General features: G+C 48.2%; 1 pseudogene; it reads right to left on the bottom strand.

Moving 5' to 3' along the window:
- Positions 1–4007: 4007 nt before the first annotated feature.
- On the bottom strand, positions 4008–5967 carry LOC116893390 (annotated as a pseudogene).
- Between the last annotated feature and the right edge of the window lie 211 nt (positions 5968–6178).

Raw genomic sequence — 6178 nt, 5'->3', positions numbered from 1 at the left:
CCTTGTGGCTTGGATTTATTGCTCTTTTCTCTGTGGCTTGGCTGCTGTAAGTCAGAGCAAGCACATGTCCAGGAGGTACATACAGTCCACTTACACGTCGGTGGCCCTTATGTGGAGCTCCCCTTTCTGTTGGTAGGTTTCTTCACTCCTGTGAAAATGACGTTGTGTAATTGTGTTCCATAGCTGTCAGGAGAAAATGCGTCTCTAACTAAAGCTGAGCATCCAGAGGAGATCAGTGATATCCGGAAGAGCCTGGCGCTCGTGTGTTTGGACATGTCTCTAACAAACAGGGCCTGTCTGCTCTGCCCCTGCCCAGAGCACTTGTCTTAGTGGCAGCCCTGTGCTTGGGGTCCTGGAGTAGACAGGAGTGTGACAGCCCCAGCCAGGACGCTGCTTCCCGAGCAGTACACAGGGGAGATGGGTGTCTGATGGGCCTAAGCCATGGCGGTTTCTGGGGCTTTTTATATCCTATTTTTCTGTCTGATTTTCCTGCTCTGACAGAGATGGTGAGAAATTCTGTCGTGTGCCTTCTACTAGAAACTTCTGTCTCAAAACAAGTTTTCCTATCTGAGTATGTTTGGCTTTAGACTTTCAGCTTATGATCTTGAATCATATTTATCCCATGTTACAGAGAGGGTGCTACCCTGGGTTTAGAGCATAGTCACTCAACAAGCACCTGTTATGTGACAGGTAAAGTCATCACTGCTGAAGACAGAGACAGAAGACATCCTGTCCTTGACACCGTGAGAAATGCACAGACCAGTAGAGAACACTGTCGGAAATAAACTCCTTTTTTTTTTTTTTTAAGTGAGCACAAGCCAGAGATTTATTTAACTTATTAATGAAGAAGGCGGCCGTATGGGAAGGCTCTCAGAGCAATTACTTGTAATACAGTGAATGAAGTTTGACTAAAGCACACTGGAAACACAGGGGGAAGCGATTTATTGTGCCTGGGAGAGAACAAGGAAACATCATAGATGGTGTGATTACGCTTGGATAGGGGAGAGGATGTGAGGAGGGCTGTCTAAAAACAGACACAATCCTGAGGGTATGTGGTGTGTCTCATGAACCAGAGGACCTCAGTGTGACAGAGACAGGGACAGCAAACAGAAGGAGCCAAGCCCCAGAGAGCGTAAACATCAGGTACATCCTGTAGATTGCCGTTTGCTGAGGTTCCGCAGACACTGTTTAAAGATTCCATTGTCAGATATTTTGTGGGAAGATGGGGTTAAACAGCATGGAGCTAATTTCATTACTTTGAGCCTTTACCTTATGGAAGGACTGTGTGCTATGAGATCAGGCCCCAGTACTTGGAACCAGGAGACAGGAGAATCGAGTTCAAGGTCATGCTCTGATAGTAGCTAGTTGGAGGCCAGCCTGAGTTGGTCCCCAGAAACTAAATAAAAATCCAGATGTACTGGTGCAAGATGAGAACTGGAGACAGAGGCATTGTCTCGAAGCTCATAGGCTAGCTAGCCTGAAGCACCCACACAGCATGACCCAGGAAAACCCTGCCTCAAAACTAACAGTAGAAGAAAAGAACCCATCAATCTGAAAGTGGTAACTCTGATGTCACATTGGGCCTGAACACTAATTCCATATATGGCTATGATGGCCTTCTCCAGGAAAGTGTGGCCCCAAAAGGCATTCGGCCTTGTTTTCCTGCCCCCACAGAAATCACAAGTAGCTTAAGATCCCTTTTTAAATATAATTTTTAATCTATGGGTGTGTCTTCTGAATGTGCACTGAGTGCATGCAGTACCTGCAAAGGCCAGTAGAGGGTATTGGAGCCCAGGGATCCTTAGTAACGAGCAGTTGTGAACCACCTGATGTGTGTGCTAGCACTCAGCAAGTGCTCCTAAGTCCTGAGGTATCTCCAGCCCTCTAACCCTTTTTAGCACCAGGTCCACATGTCTTGGTCCGGCCCCTTCTACTCACGCCATCGTGTTTGTTTGTAAACATGGTATATATGTGAAGATCCGAGGGCAGCTTGGTAGAGTTGCTTCTCTCCACCTTTACATGGCTTCCACAGGTTAGACTTGGGTCACCAGGCTACGTGCGGGGATGAACACGATACATATACATGTGGCGGTCACAGATAACTTAGAGTTGGCTCCCCTCTACCATGTGGATCCCTTGGGTCAAACTCAAGCTGTCAGGCTTTCCCTACTGAGCCTTTCTTCTCACCAGGCCCTTGAGAGTTGATGGTGACTGGAAGGCTTAGGCCTCGGAGACTGACTGCAGGTGTTCCCTCTAGCTTCAACCCCTTCCCAGGAGCCATTAGCAGTATCACTCAGGATTGAAGAGAACAGGCCCGAGCCTGGGAATAAAGATTTAAGCATAAAACATCTCCAGGGGGTGCAAATTGTCTCCTCACTTTGGGAGAGATAAATTACTCCCGAATGAGTAATGGCATCTCTGGCTTTCAGTTAATTTCCTTTTATGACTTTAGTCTCTAGCATTTAATACCTTGGGCACTTAAAGAGCCAAACTTCTTTTTCAGTGAGTGGCTTGCTGGGGGCTGAACTGTGCGGGAGGTGGGTTTTAAGTCACTGTTTTGAGCCACCTGTAGCCCCCGCTCTATCCCTAACCCCATAAGCAGCTTGTTTACAAACAGTTCGTGAGAGCACAGCCCTGGCTTCCCTACTTCCTGTAGCTGTACAGAGACAGTTGAGCCTTTCCGGGAAGAGAAGTTAATCCTTGGGAATGTCAGTGGCCTCAGTCTGGGATGAGTCCCCAAAAGAGGCAGTTCCAGTCATCCTTTGTCCCATGTAATCAGGTGACAGAGATGCTGACTGGTCCAAAGCCAACTGTCAGTTGCTTCTACATATCAAAACCAAAGTATTTGCTAAGCCATAGGTCCAGAGGCCTGATGCTGCTTTTGTGGTGTGTGTGTGTGTGTGTGTGTGTGTGTGTGTGTGTGTGTGTGTGTGTGTGTGTATTTTGTTTGTTTTTTGAGTGGGGTGGGGTTATTTTTAAGACAAAGTTTCTCTGTAGCCCTGGCTGTCCTGGAAACCACTCTAGAGACCAGGCTGGCCTGGAACTCCGAGATCTGCCTGCCTCTGCCTCCTGAATGCTGGCATTAAAGGTACACACCACTATAGACTGGCCTGAGCCTGCTGCTTCTTGATACCTCAAGATGGAGTGAAACCAAGGTGAAAATTAAGCCTTGGGGGAAACTGTCGGGAACTTGGGTTGACGGGACTTTTAAGGGATTTGGGATGCATTCACTGGGGTTGTAGATGAGGCCCTGGCTTTGGTCCTTAGCATCAAAAACCCAAAAAATAAATCAAGAGCCTGAGACTAGACAGCTAATACCCCAGGCCAAAGTGTTCTGGGGGAAGGGGTGAATTTAACATGGCCGCCTCTGTGTGTGTAAAGCACTCTGCTCTCATCAGCATATATTGTCCCTTCTCTGCAAACATCCTGAGTGAACCCCTACCGTCTGCACTGAGCCCTGGGCTGTACCAGACGCCTAGACTAAAGGGGTTTTTCTCATTCCATCCTGAAGATCAGCTAGACTCTAGCATTGCTGTTTAACTCGGGTCACTTCTGTCCTCCAGACAACATTTGCTGCTCCAGAAAGTCATTTGTTTTTTTGTTTTTTTCCAGAGCTGGGGACCAAACCCAGGGCCTTGCACTTGCTAGGCAAGCGCTCTACCACTGAGCTAAATCCCCAACCCCCAGAAAGTCATTCGTGATGCTGCTGAGAAAAACCTTCTTGAGAACAGTGATAGTGGTTCATTAATTCATTCAGTCATTCATTCATTCTGTTTCAGGAGAGGTGACTGAAGGCAGATGTAAATGTTTTATTTTATTTAAAGACTTATTTATTTTATGTATGCGAGTACACTGCAGCTGTCTTCAGACACACCAGAAGAGGGCATCAGATCCCATTACAGATGGTTGTGAGCCACCTTGTGGTTGCTGGGAATTGAACTCAGGACCTCTGGAAGAGCAGTCAGTGCTCTTAACCTCTGAGCCATCTCTCCAGCCCGTTAAGTATTTTATAACCAAGAAGTTGTGATTCTCAGTGGGTTTTCCTGGACCAGTAGCAGCAGTAGCAATGCATAGAACTTCTTTCTCTTGATGTGAGATGTGTTATTGACCATGGTTTGATAGGGTACAGGAGAGCACTGTGGAAGTCTTCGGGAATGCAGGGCTCTCCACTTGTCCAGGGAACCACGACTGGGGAGAGATTTGACACCACAGCCATCAGGACTGAGCCGCTTCTCAGCAACCAGGTCTTCGAATTCATGGGCATTAAATTTGGTGAAGCCTCACTTCTTTGAGATGTGGATTTTCAGGTGGCCAGGGAACTTGAACTTGGCTCTGCGCAGAGCCTCAATCTCATGTTCCTTATTCTGCTGCTTGGTACAGATGGACAGGATAGCCTGGCCAATGTGAACCCTGGCCACTGTGCCCTGGGGCACCAAAGGCACCGAGCATACCTGTCTGGAGCCTCTCAGCTCCAGCACAAGACAATGTCTCACCTGGATATGAAAGCCGTCCTTGCCACAACTCTTTACCATGTACCAGGGCTTCAGAAGAGAGTTGCTCATATTCGTCCGACACCATGTGGCCACAAAGTGGGAATTCGTCCACTTCTGCTTTCTTCCGTCCCAAGTCAAAGATGCGGATCTTAGCATCAGGGACACCATGGCAGAAATGAGACTTTGGGTATGGTTTGTTCTTACAATATGGATAACACTGGGTGGAGAGGCAGCCCACGATGACAATAGGATGGTCAACATCGAGCCAGAGGAAAAGGCCACATAGAACTTCTTAAAAGTGCAAATTCTAAAGTCCAAGTGGTGGTGGCACACACCGGTGACCCCAGCACTCAAAAGGCAGAGGCAGGCAGATCTATGTGAGTTTGAGGCCAGCCTGGTCTACAGCACGAGTTCCAGGATAGCCTAGGGCTACCCAGAGAAACCTTGTCTCAAAAAAACCAAAAGAGGGGCTGGAGAGATGGCTTGGTGGTTAAGAGCACCGACTGCTCTTCCAGAGGTCCTGAGTTCAATTCCCAGGAACCACATGGTGGCTCACAACCATCTGTAATGGGATCTGATGCCCTCTTCTGGTGTGTCTGAAGACAGCGACAATGTATTCATATAAATAATTTTTTTAAAAAGAGGAAAGGAGGGAAGAAGGAGGGATGAATGAACAGAAGGGGAGGAGAGAGAGAGAGAGAATGTTTAGCATTCTGTTTGGACAAGACCTCTAAGTAGCTCTTTTGTAGAGCTGCTGAGTTGAACCCCAACCCCATACACTAGGCAAGCATTCAGGGATAATACGCCTCCCAGCGTGCTTCACCTTGGTGCACCTGAGTCCCCTCGAGAAGCATTGTGTTCAGAGAGCGCTGGTGTCCCTTCTGAGGGACACTGCAGAGGCTCCTACTCCCCACTGCTATCATTCGCCATCCACTGCCTTTAAGGCTCAGCGCTGGGGCGGCGTATTACCTCACGAGGCAACAAGTCCAAAGACGGGAAAGCCGGCTTTTAACCTAGCTGGATCCTTTCCAGTCACCACAGTGTGGACCTTAATGGCTTTTTCTCATCTTGAGTGTACTCCAGAATCACCCAGGGAGCCTTTAAAAACCCCAGACTCAGACTGTGCCCCAAACAGCTAAACCTGAATCTTGGAGAAGGGCCTCAGGATAGCTCCTTAGGTGACTCCAAGGGGCGATCACAGTTGAGAACATTGGTGCTAGCCATCCTGTAACTACACCACGGGGCAGCATAAAGCCAGCCCCCCTCTCCATGCCCCTCTATATGCTTGCACGCATATACACGCAAACACACACACACACACACACACACACACACACACACATACACATTGTGTGATCCATCATCTTGCCACAAAGCCACACTGGCTCTCACCTATGCTATGCTTCAGAGTCTCTTTCAAAGCCCCTGGTGATTTATAAATGTTGGAGCGTGGCCAGCGAATCACGGTCATCATCCCTACGTGTTGGACTATAGAGCTTTGTGTAAAATAATCCCCTGAAAATGCCTCTAACTTCTAAGTTCCAAGTTCAAGGGCTATTGGGTGGCTTGATGCTAAGGCCACCGTCAATGGAAGTAACCAGGAAAACGGCAACACAGCTCACGCTGTCTTGGCTGGAATGTGCCAGGCTGACTGCACACTGTATTGGGGGAGTAACAGGTGAGCA

The sequence above is a fragment of the Rattus rattus genome, chromosome 1 (assembly GCF_011064425.1).
Source record: "Rattus rattus isolate New Zealand chromosome 1, Rrattus_CSIRO_v1, whole genome shotgun sequence".
Classification (NCBI taxonomy): domain Eukaryota; kingdom Metazoa; phylum Chordata; class Mammalia; order Rodentia; family Muridae; genus Rattus; species Rattus rattus.
Note: the sequence above shows the minus strand (reverse complement) of the source record. Positions and strands in the feature narration are given on the sequence as shown.